At 33.7% G+C, this 12,727-nt stretch overlaps 1 long non-coding RNA gene across 2 annotated transcripts; it reads left to right on the forward strand.

The window, feature by feature from the left end:
* Window positions 1-4,723: 4,723 nt before the first annotated feature.
* Window positions 4,724-8,836, forward strand: LOC147816590 (uncharacterized). Of its 2 annotated transcripts, none has more exons than XR_015435624.1 (3): window positions 4,724-5,037; window positions 5,304-5,509; window positions 6,931-8,836. It is a non-coding gene; the product is annotated as an uncharacterized LOC147816590 (long non-coding RNA). The 2 variants fall into 2 exon arrangements; XR_015435625.1 differs by having other exon boundaries at window positions 7,788-8,836.
* The last annotated feature ends 3,891 nt before the right edge of the window (window positions 8,837-12,727 follow it).

A 12,727-nucleotide genomic window follows, 5' to 3' on the forward strand; every position in this document is an offset into this window, starting at 1 on the left:
TTTTTCTCAATTTCTTACGGTAATTTAACAACAGATGTCGATGTTTTCAGCTGTGTATGTTTCTTAAATCCTTTCAGGAGCAGTGGGATAAAAACTGTCCTACTTATTTTTGACTATAATATAAACCTTTAAATTAACCTTAATATGAACCTATTAATATAAACCTCAATATAAACCTTAATTTTTATCTCTTTAACAACATGGTTTTTAAATAACCACTTTTTATATTGAAAAAACGTAAAGATAAAGCAAATTGCCTTATTTTAGATGTGCGTAAGATGACCCAATTGTCTTGGCTTTTCTTGACTGAATATTTTGATTAAAATTTTCTGACCTGTAAAGAATTAATGATTCCTCAAATTCAATAATTTTAACTTTTTTTTTCTCGTTAAATATCAATTTGCGAGCAATCTATACACATTTTTTGCTTTAATTTTGATAAGAAATCTAAAAATATAAATTGAGGGCCGTGATTGCGGAAGTTGTTGCCGAAGCGTACCACAGATTATAAGCTTAAAAGCCTTGTTCTTTACATTTAAATACATACTGATTCATGGATTAACTGATTCGCTCTTTCACGATCCCCCCCCCCCCGTTCTTATTCATTCACTCAATCATTCATTAGCTCCTTATCTTTTACTTAACCAATCATTGATTCACTCGCTCCATCAAAATTCTCTATTTATAAATATGTAATCAAATAAAAAAAGAGTAAGTCGTCATAGCCACTGTTTCCATAGCGATAGCTCTATTAATTGCTGAAAATATTACACAAACCTTGCTAACAAGCGAATTCCCCTCTCCTGATTAGATAGAAATCCTAAAATGGATAATTAAATCCATAAAAAATATTATTCGATTGACTGTTTAAGATGATTGGTTCTTTCTTAAAGAAGAACTGCTTTTTAATAGCAATGGCAGCTCCACACGGACTTTGCACACCTCATCGCTGTTTCCTTATCATGCATTTCACTTTATAAATGCAATTCACTTCACCTCCACAAATTTTCTAACCCATGAAATTTCTATATAAAAACAACGCTACACCACATAATTCCAGCTATCTGTCCTCTTTGACTCCAAAAGTGGTAATTCCTATCAGTACATTTGTTGAAGTATCAGCAGTCTACAACTCAACTCTATAATACACTGGTTATCATAAATTAAGGAAAATTCACAAAAATCGCGATAACTCAAGAAATTACACATGGAATTTTATGAAACTTACCCACAATATACAACACATAGTAAGGTATTAAACAACATAAAAAGAAATTATCAGACATTAATAGTAGTATAGAAATTAGCACATGTATAAAATAAACAAATTGGAAGTATCGGTTTGCAATAGAAAAAGTACCTTTAATATGGAATATGATTGCCTCTAGAAGCAATACAGCACAAACAGCGATGTGTGATGCTTTCAATTATGCGGTCTATCAGTTCAATAGGAAGTGAGAGCCATTGCTCTTGTAAAGCAGTTGCAAGCGTGGCAAGGGTCTGAGGGGGCGGATTGATGGCAGATACACGCCTCCCTAGAGCATCCCAAACGTGCTCGATAGGATTCAAGTCCGGGGATCGAGCTGGCCACTCCATGCGAGTAATTGTTTCCTGTTGAAGATAATCATCAACAATGCGAGCTCTGTGTGGTCTTGCATTATCGTCCTGTAACAGGAAGCAATCACCAATTGCCCCGGCATATGGGCGCACATAAGCATCAAGGATGTTGTCTCGATAAACCTGAGCATTCACGGTTCCCCTTGGAAAGACATGGAGGTATGTGCGCCCTCCTAAGGATATGCCTCCCCAAACACAGACACTGCCTCTTCCGTATGCATCTCTTTCACGGATGTTTGATGGATGATAACGGGTCCCAGGTTCTCTCCATATCAAATAACGTCTACTGTCACTTTCTAGACTAAACCTGGACTCATCCGTAAAGAGAACAGGCCTCCATTGATCTGACGTCCAGTGGACATGTTGTCGGGCCCACTGCAAACGGTCTCTCCTATGGCGTGATGTGAGCGGCACGCAAATGGCTGGTCGTCTCGCATACAGACCACCTTCGTGGAGCCTTCTGCGCACAGTTGACGTTGACACCAACCTTCCGGTGGCTGCAGCAAGAGAGGATCTAAGATGTGTCGGAGTAGCGGTTCTATTCCTGCGTGCACTTAATGTCAAATATCGGTCATCGGCACTGGTCGTAACAGTTGGCCGTCCTTGACTGAACCTCCTAGATGCCGAATCTGTGGTTTGAAATTGCCTCCAAAGTCTATGAACCACAGATGGACTCACATTTAGCCATCTGGCCACTTCTGATTGACTCTGCCCTGCCTCTAGTCTCCCGATGGCTCTCCATCGTAGTTCTTCAGGCAAATGATGCCTAGAGGTCATTATTACGAATTGGCTATCTCAGATTTTCAATGTCGCAATCACAGTAAAATTTGTGTGCTTTCTCTCAAACTTGGACTTTTATGCTCCAGGCAGATGACGTAAGCCGAGTGCAGCGCCACTAATTTGCATATTGCAATTTTACTCAGCTACTCTTAGTGGACAACATATGCAAATTTTGCACGGTTTGGCTTACTTTTGAAAGAGTTATCGCTATTTTTGTGATTTTTCCTTAATTTATGATAACCAGTGTAGTTGTGCATTTTGATTTAGATATGCTGTAATTTCGAATTTGTAATTAGGCTTTCAAAATTATTGTAAATATCGTAATATAAAGCGCTTTCATTTTATAAAATTCCATAGTGCTTATTTTGAATCTTTGAACAAGTGGCGTCCGCGACAAGGACTATGGAAAATTTGAAACGTAAGAGAACGCAACTTCGGCGATTATTTACAAGTTCTTTGAACGATCTAGATACTGGAGCACAGAGATCTTTTATAAGAAGAGATATTGCAAATAAACTAGGATTAAACCAGTAGATCAAGAAGTATTGAGTCATGGACTTTTCGGGGGAAGTGAAACTAAACAAGAATCACACCAAGTGTATAACATTACATTGCAAAGTTTATGTTCAGATTTCAAGGAAAACATTTCCGTTTTGGATAAAGAAAAAATTTGTGGTTATATTCCACGCGTACAAAATTCTAATGTATATCCTATTTTGAAAAGGAAGATATTAATTTAAGTGATACGGGAGAAGATGTACCGGAAATAGGCTTACTAATCGGAGCAGATTACAATGGCGCATTATTGATAGGAAAAATTGAGCCAATTGACAAGAACTTAGTAGCTATTAAAACAAAATTCGGATGGACACTCCAAGGTAAACAAGGAAACTGCTCAAATTCTTCGCACCGGTACCAGGCTTCCTATTGCAATACGAATTCAGTTTCTCCAAGTGCGTCTGTTCCGTCTAAGAAAAAGAGACAGAAATCCAAGGCTGCTAAAGCTCAACCAGCTGTTACTAAGGAAGCCAAAGTTGAGAACTCAATTATAAAAGAAGAGGTAAAAGCTGAAGAAAATTCTACTGAAATGGTTAAGGTAGCCCAAGATCTAGTTGCAAAACTTGAAAGATCTAAAGATCATGGTGATTTGCAAGAACTGTCTACATTGCAGAGCGAATTGACTAACCTTAATAGCAAATTAAATAATCAGATAGTGGAAATTGAGAAAAAATTTAAAAATATTGTTTTAACCGATAAAGTTGAAGTCAATACTCCACAAGGAAATGGAGAACAGCCCACTGAAGAAAAGAAAAAGAAGCGTAAGAAGAAGAAAAAGAAAAATGTACCAGAAGCAGTGAATGAAACGGTACCACCAAATTAGTAACAGATTTCGTCACTAGAATTGGTCGACGAGTTGAAATCCCCAATAGACTAAACTTATAAAATGTTACAATCACCTGAATTGCAAGGTGGGAGGTTGTTGAAGTATCAGTAGCCTACAACTCAACTCTATAATAGTCGTGCCTTTTGATTTAGATATGCTGCAATTTCGAATTTGTAATTAGGCTTCCAAAATTATTGTAAATATCGTAATATAAAGCGTTTTCATTTTATAAAATTCCATAGTGCTTATTTTGAATCTTTATACAAGTAGTAGTTGTAGTGCATTTACGTCGCACGTCGCATCACAATTTTGATCCTCTGCAGAGGGGATGGCACCCCCGCTTCAGTAGCCCGACGACCTGCACGCGAAGTTTAAGCACTTTACGGTAGAACAGTTTAACGATGATCAATACCGCACACCCTCGGTCCCAACGCAGACTGATCCAAGTGGTCACCCACCCGCACACTGATCACATGATTCGGTGATCTGCTGGGAGCCGTGTCTTAACGATCAGTCCACTTTGTGACTCAGTACATTTGTCGTAATTGGCTGTATCTAGGAAAATAGGAGCTCAAATAAATTATTCTTTTTGAATACTGGATTCCAGCTTCTTATCTACCTGAAATAATATTGGAGCAAATGTCATATGAAGCCACTTTGCTTCTTCTTGTTTACCACCCAACTCCCACACTTCCAGCTTGGTCACAACCAGATTTCTCTTATCATTCACGCATATGCAAATGTTCCCTTCTGACGCATCTGTGTGTATCAAACGCAGTAAGAATTGTTCCTTAATGCTTCTTTATTAGCGTAAGCAGAGAAGAAAGTTTTTAGAACTAAGAAAAATGGCAACGCTACTTCCTGCCAACAAAATTTAATGGAGTGTCTATTGCACCGATTATCGGCGCAGTAAAATTCATTTTGCTATCTTACCGATCAAATTTTTAACCAATCGTGGAGCGTATCTGTCCACGTGACTCTCCGATTTTTTTTTCAAAAATAATTTAGCTCTGTTTATCGTAGTCAAGGCAGCTACAATTTTTGTAGCATCTTGATTTTCTTCATATGAAGAATAACAAATAGCCATTCATGAATTTGAAAAAGAAAAAAGGACGATCTTCTGGAAGAGAGAAGCGAAAACTTTACAAAATGCTTCAAAGAAATTTAAAAAATTTGATAAGGCTCCGCTGGAATTGAAATACACATGGTGGAAGAATTCATTTAAAAAAATGTACAGATAACAGTCGCCAATCCAAGTAAGTAAATTTTGTATTGTTTAATTAATTTTTAAAATGTGTTATTTAAAATGAATTATTTAAAATGTGAATTGATTAGCAACATCGTTCCTGATGTCACCATGTCAATAGTCACTATACACCTTGTAAAGAACAATTTAACACTCTTGTTTTATATGTTCTCTGACCTGCTATCTATTATTTTATATTGTGTCTGCAAGCCCTTATAGAGTTTAGTTTATACATTTTTTATACGTTGTTTGTTTAAAAAAAAATTTATTTTCCAGAACCTTTACTCAAAATTGTCCAGCTGCTGTCTCCAGATAAACAATTTTTGCAGATAAAATCAATGAATGAGGATCATGACCATGTCCTCTCCGAATCTTTGTTCCGTTCTTCGCCTAAAGAGAGCCTGATACCTGTTGAGCACCAAGAGAAAGTTCAAAAATATGTGAATCTCCAAGTATCTATATTTCTGTTCCATTTCATATAGGTAAAAAATTTTCCTACATTTACTCTAATTATCTCCATTTTCTATCATAATATTGTTTGTATAGTTAAGAAATTATTTTGTTACTCAGAGTGATTTACACTGACTTACGTGTGAATATTATAATATCTATTTGAACTTATTGTTGTTGCTCAAACTGTTGTTAATGGAGATTTCTGTATCGTGATCTGCGGCAGAGTAATCGCAAAGTCCAGGAAACTTCCGGGCAGTGACCCGCGAGAAACTAAAAGAAATGTCATAGAAAGGGACTGACTCGTAAGGTATAACTTGTAGTTACCCCTAGGCAATTATCTACATATATTTTTTAAAAAATTTGCAAGTTTAAAATCTGTTTGGCACCTTGGCAATTGTAGTTGCTTCGCCAGATCACAATACGAGATATCCCCTGTTTTTTTACCTTGCCATAATGTCAAATGTATTTTAGTTATATATAAGAGCATAGTAAATTTTCATATGCAGTCCTTGCTTTAAATTTTATGTATCCATAAAATATGGTTAGAAGCAAAGACACATAGAAAATTCAAATTCTGAATTTGTTTTTGGCCAAGTAAAATAAGTTTTGAGGCAAATTTAATGTTTGTGTTCTAAAAATAAATTCAATGAAATACTTGTAAGTAAAGCAAGTACATTGACTTTAGTTATGCAAACTGTTATAACAATATAATTTTTTTAATAATTTAATGCATGACCCTTATAATAGTATTATAATAGTAAACAATTTGTTTCCGATTGAGGAAGAATATATTCGGAGTGTTATTATCATAAATAGTGATTTTGTGCTGACATTTAATATAATTCATATCTCTTTAAATATCTTTATTCACTTTAAATTATGACATAGTATTTTTTATGATAATGATCTTTTTTTTATAAGTTTTACTGTGTAAATATTTTTATTTAAATAGTATTGTAAAAGCTTAAAAATAGAAGTAAATCCAAAAAGTTAATATAAAATGTATATAACAAAATTAAAAGGAGTTTAAATAACGCATCATCACCAACTCACTAATACATATACAGTGATACCTCGAGATACGAGTTTAATTCATTCCCTAACCTTGCTCGTATCTCAAAGCAATTTTGCCCATTGAAATGCCATTAATCCGTTCCGTCCCCCAAAATGCTACCCTCAATTGTTTTTGTTGTGTGTTTTTGAATAAGAAAAATGTATTTATAAATGACAAATACTATATAAAAACATAATAAAAGAGAATGTAAAGCAGAAAAAACTGCTTTTATAAAGTGTACATGCATATTTGTATTTTGGTTACTTAAATGCAACTTACACACAACTTAAATGCTACTATATGCTTAATTTTAGTCACTGCTTTTCTTTTCACTGGTCTTTGCTTTTTTAGCCAGATTTAAAAACTGTCCAAGGAGGTTTGTTTCTTCCTTTTCAGAATGCTGGAGAAATGAGTTAGGCAAGTCTCATTAAATAGCTCCGATGTACTACCAGTTTCAACTTTTTCAGGGTGTTTCTTTTCCACGAACTGTGAAATTCTCTTCCACATTCCCAAGAATTCTTTTATCTCATTTGTAGAGATAACCTCCTCCACCTCTGGTTCTTCCTCGAATCCAATTTCTTGCAGTACGCCCGAATGCTCACCCATCACCAGGTCCATGGATTTTCTCAGAGGCACAATCTCCTCCCCCGCTGGCACTTCGAGTTCGAATCCTTCAAAGCTACGGACTTAGCCGACAGTACAATTTTCGGCTATAGACTTCGAGGCTCGGTGGGTGAACGGGAGCATTGTCGAGGACGAGAAGGGCTTGCAAGGCCATTCCTCGTATCTCAAATAACTCGTATGTAAGGGCATTCGTATCTCAAGGTACCACTGTATTTGAATCTTTTTTATTGTTAAAGACACAATTTTTAACTCTAACATTATAGAATATAAATGCAACAATAATGTGAAAGGAACAAGTATATTAATCTTGCATTAAAACAATTTCAATTTGGTCAGATTTATTATTTTCCCTTCCTTAGCTTTTCTAACTGCACAATTTAGCAAATAAGATTACAATACACAATTTAGCAATTCTTTCTGAAATTAAAAAAAAATTTCCTTTTTTTTTTGTTTTGTTTTGCATATTTAAAAAAAATCACTCATTAAATGGCCCAAAAATTAATTCTATTATTTATGCCGGGTTCCCATCGTCCTTAAAAACTACTTTATTTTTATTTTAGCAATTTTTATCTTCTGCAATGATTTCTTTTATCTAGCTTTTTTTTTCTTAAAATATTTTATATTTTTAGGTTTGACGACAAAAGTTGTTGGTTTGAAGAGGAAGAAAGGTAATAGGCCCACTCCTTTTACAAGAAAAGCAGTTTTGGAGGGAAAAAAATATGCTTATGAACTACTTTGTAGATGAAGAGACATTATCGAAGACCATAAATAAAGGCATTTTGAAGAAGAAGCTGCTATAGAATGTGGTATAGAGAAGGTTTCTTCTTGTATGGATTCATGTGTTGAAATTAATGAAGTGAAGCTGTTCTTTACTTCTGATGGGTGGCTATTGGTTAAAAATGTGATTTTACAAAATCGAGAATGATGACATGGGAATGTTATTCATGCAAACAAGATTGCGGTATGGTGATACTATTTTGTGCGACTCTTATTCGCAGTGGTATCACTATTCCTGTGTCGGCCCTCTGCAGCCTCCAGAGCAAAAGTATTGTTCAAAATCTAAACTTTTTTGACTTTTTTTTTAGCTTATTTTGATTTTCTTCCTGTGAGATATATTTTGAATAGATATTTGTCATGTGTAAGCCAATTTTGAATAAATATTTGTCATGTGTAAGCCAACTTTATATTTTTTTTTAATTCTGAAACAAACTTTATTTCTTAATTAGTAATTTTTATTGCTTTTTTTTAAAAAAAAAAAATATTTGTTTAACCATTGTCAAATTTCAAGTGAATGTCCACATAAAAACTCATCATTTACCTTTCATTATTAATTTCTGGTGGATTTCAATGACATAAATTTTCCCACCAAGTTGTTAAATAATTAAGTTTCTAGGTATAGGTGTTACCTATTTTGATAGAATAGTACTTTACTTTCAATAAATTTGCATTCAGTATGTTCCTTTTAACTGTAATTTATGTAGTATATGTTTCTTTCAACTTTGTGATTGCTTGCTTCTAATCCTAATTGTATAAATTTATATTTAGTTTTTTAAATCTGCTACATTTTTGTCCAATAAAAGTTTAGTTTCTTCCTGCATTTGTGTTTGATGAAATTTTGATAATATACAAGGTTTTGTATTTATAGAAATGTTTCGAGAATAAATTTTTAAAAAATCTACTCCTTTCTTTCCTACACTTAATCTTTAAATATTGATTATAAAATTCCTATTTATCAACTTCCTCTGTTTTATGAAGATTTTACTTTGAAAATTATCTTTTATATTTGATTCTTAATTTAAATAAGTGGAACTTAAAAATTTTTAACCTCCACAACATATGTATAATATCAAACATATATAGTACCAAACATGGTATTACTTTGATACAGGCACTGAAAAAATTAAATCGTATTTAATTAATTTTAAATCTTAAATGACAATACAAATAAATCTGAGTTACTTAAGATTCCGGCAGTTTATCTTCACACAATTTTATTTTTTAACTTATTTTTGTGTCTACTCCAGGTTAGTGAAAGGACATTTTATACTATGTCCCAGGTTCAAAAAACAAGTGCTTTAAATTTCTCAAGAAATACTTAAAGAATTATTTTGTAACTTTGAAGATGTTTAGTTTTTTGCGCATCAGACACAGATCTATAGCAATTCAGTTGAAATTTGAGACTTCTACCCGTAAGGCAGAAAAAATTCTAAGTTTATTTACAATAATTCTCTTAAGTGGTAAAGTGACAAATTTAGCTTTCAGTGGTCCAAAAGTAATCGTAACTTGTTTTGTCAATAGGCAGGGCTGATTACGCTCTGGAAAAATCCCGAATTTTTCGCTAACAGTGATCCTAAGATCGAAGGTTCAGACGTTTCAAAAAATCATTGATCACAGATGTTTCTGGAAATCAAATTTTCAAAGGCGAAACTTAAAAACACAGTTCATTTTATTTGTTTGTAAGGGAGAGCCAGATACTTTATAAGCTTATATTCCTGATAAATATTTATTTTTTATTAGTAAATGGTTATTATAATCATTTTTTTTTTTTTTTAAATTACGCCCGCCATCGTCTTCTCAGACATAAGGCGTCTTGCAGTCCAATACAATACTGAAGTAGCTCCAGAAGGTGAGAGGGCACAAAAGTCATCAGAGGAACGAATGTCAAGAAGAGAGGGGCAATCTAATAAATGCTCCCCAGTCATTGGCGAAGTGCTACAGAGCACACAAAGAGGTGAATTGACCAAGTTAATTTTAAATAAATGGGCCTGTAAGTAGTCATGTCCGGTAATTAATCTAAGGCAAGCAACTCCCTCAGCTCTGGGAAGGAGGGAAAGGTGAGAGCGCTGCTGGTCATCAAGAAGGCTAGCCCAGGATTTCCCATAAGTTAAGTCCCTAAGAGCAGATATTGTTCTGTGCCTGCATTTGCTCTTAAGAAGCCGCCTTGCATTTCTAAGAGGAACTGGATGAGAAGATGGATGCAGTGCTGTTATTATAATCATAAACTCAAGAAAAACATACAGTAAAACCTTTTTTTGTGTGTTGGATAGGGACCGCATAAAAGAAATTGTACAAAAAAAATTATAAGTTATTACGTATAAAAAACAACTTTGTACGACATAGTACCTAAAAAAAAAATTTATGCGGTGCTTAGGGACCGCATAAAAAAAATACATCAATGATTTATGAGAGAATGCTTTCAATTAAATTAGACCTAAAGAAATTTTAAAAATAATTAATTCTTCATTGTCCATGTACACGGAGAAGTTTTCAAATTATGCGTTAAATAGTTTGCTGCTACTCGTCGTAAGCAAAACGCGCATCTTCTGAAATGGTTAACAATAGCTTGAATATAGGATTTCAATTGATTTGTTTCTTAGTACCATAAAATCGGTGATCAGTTTTTATGACGACGGTCGACTGGTCAATTGCTTGTAAACCTCATGAAGTGTAACTTTAAACACCAAATTGTATCTTAAAAATTTCAGAGTGACCCTCGTATGTACGTAACTGACTCTGCCTTATCAAGAGATTGTTTAAAATAAATGAACAGAGCATCGCGAAGTCCAGATACATCGTTGTCAAGGAGAGACCACGTAATCCGAGTTCGTCCACAACATGTATATGTACATTGATAGGAAAAATTAAACTGGCGCTAACGCCGCTAAGATTCATATACCGCATAAAAATAAATCGCACAAAACCAAAATCGCATAAATAAGGACCGCACAGAAACAGGATTTACTGTATTTGTAAATTTTAAATACTTCTAGTCATCATAGGTATGTATAAAATTTTAAATATATTCTAAGTAAACTAAGAAATATTGAAAAAAAAGGAAAAATCTGAAATAGACTAAAATTATGGAAGAAAAAAAACTTAACGCTTTTTTTTTTTTTTGCATCCTGACTGAATTAGGAAGTAATATGACCCTTCATCCATTAGTTACATATGTAGTTTTAGTTTAACACAAAAGAGAAATTCTTGGAAATTGATCATGATCCGATCTAACTGTACAAACAAGTACGTTTTTAAAACATTGCCCATGTCCCTGAAACTGATATGCCTTCAACAGAGCCGGATTATACCTTTCGTAGGCCCTAGGCATAGCCGTTTTTGGGCCCTCCCCTCCTTCCCCCACTCCTCCCCCCTCTTCAAAATATATGCTGAAATTTTCTTTTTTACACTTTTATTAATATGGATTTTAATTTACGAATTTGTTTATCGAACTTTATCTGCAATACCGACAAGTGTAATGCATAAAGTAAGAGAAAAAAGAAAGGTACTCCTAACTTTAAAGAGAAAAAAAAATGGTAGAAATATAACATTTAAAAGAATAAAAAATTTACAAGTTTAGACAAGAAAAACAAGTTTAAAAAATACAAAATTCTCATATTTATTTTTTAAAAATAATTACAATTCCTAAATTAACTTATATAAACAAAACCAATGATTAAATAACGCAATATATTTCATACCTAATTAAACGGGGGGGAAACAATAAAATAAAAGGAAAACTTATTAATCTAAATCAAAACACTTGAAAATTATCGAACCGAAATGATAGTTAAAAAAGGCACTAGCATAAATATTAAAACCCGGAACAAGGCAAGATCAACGGAATTTTAAAAAAAAAAAAAAAACCTAATGATAAAATTTATGAATAAAAAGAATTTATTGAGTGCGAAATTTATAGTGAAAAGAAAAAAAAAAATCAAATGCAGTGGAATCAGAAAAACAAAACTGTTTTTCTGATTCCACTACGTTTGATTTTTTTTTTTTTAATTTTTTTCTCCCAAGTTTTTCGTAGGCCCTAGGCACGTGCCTAGTGTGCCTATAGGTTAATCCGGCCGTGGCCTTCAACCATCAAGATTAGAAGCAAAGCTATTTTAAACTGAAAATATTTTGCCATAGTAAAAACGAATTGACTATCCTTTAATGGCAGAAAGGGATGTTTGTCCTGAAATGTATCGTAACATACATTCCGTTCGTTTTTCAGCCTGGAATGTACAATGCGCAACAAAAGGAAAAAAACAACGAACTGGACCACCCTGAATAACTTTTGATTTGATGATAAGATGTCTAGGACTTGCAAGTCTGTACTAAAATTAGCACATTTGAGGTCACCATGGTGACCTCAAATGTGCTAATTTTAGTACAGACGATATTTTAAGAGACCAAAATTAAATAGAAATCGCACTTTCTTCCAATAAGCATACCATTTTTGACGGATTTGGATTTCTAGACCCCAAAATATACGGGTAGCAGCAGTCCGCAACAGAGCTACCTAAAGTGTATTTTTTGACAATTGTAAAGGTAATATTTCATTAACGTGAAGTGTTCGCTGCTCTACTCATTACAGATATATAACAAGAAAACTGACTAGAGCCTAAAATAGCTATTTTTAACGCAAGTAAGTAAGAATGTTGGGCCCAAGCATTATAAATGTGAATGCACACTTTAAATATTGCCAATGATTTCCCCATCATTTTAAATTTAAAAACATTAATCTGAAGACAAAATGTTGAGTGTAGATATAGATTCCTAAAACACGGTTTCAAAGTATCTGTCT

The sequence above is a fragment of the Parasteatoda tepidariorum genome, chromosome 1, assembly GCF_982258835.1.
Source record: "Parasteatoda tepidariorum strain Cologne lab strain chromosome 1, Ptep-v5.0, whole genome shotgun sequence".
In the NCBI taxonomy this organism is placed as follows: domain Eukaryota; kingdom Metazoa; phylum Arthropoda; class Arachnida; order Araneae; family Theridiidae; genus Parasteatoda; species Parasteatoda tepidariorum.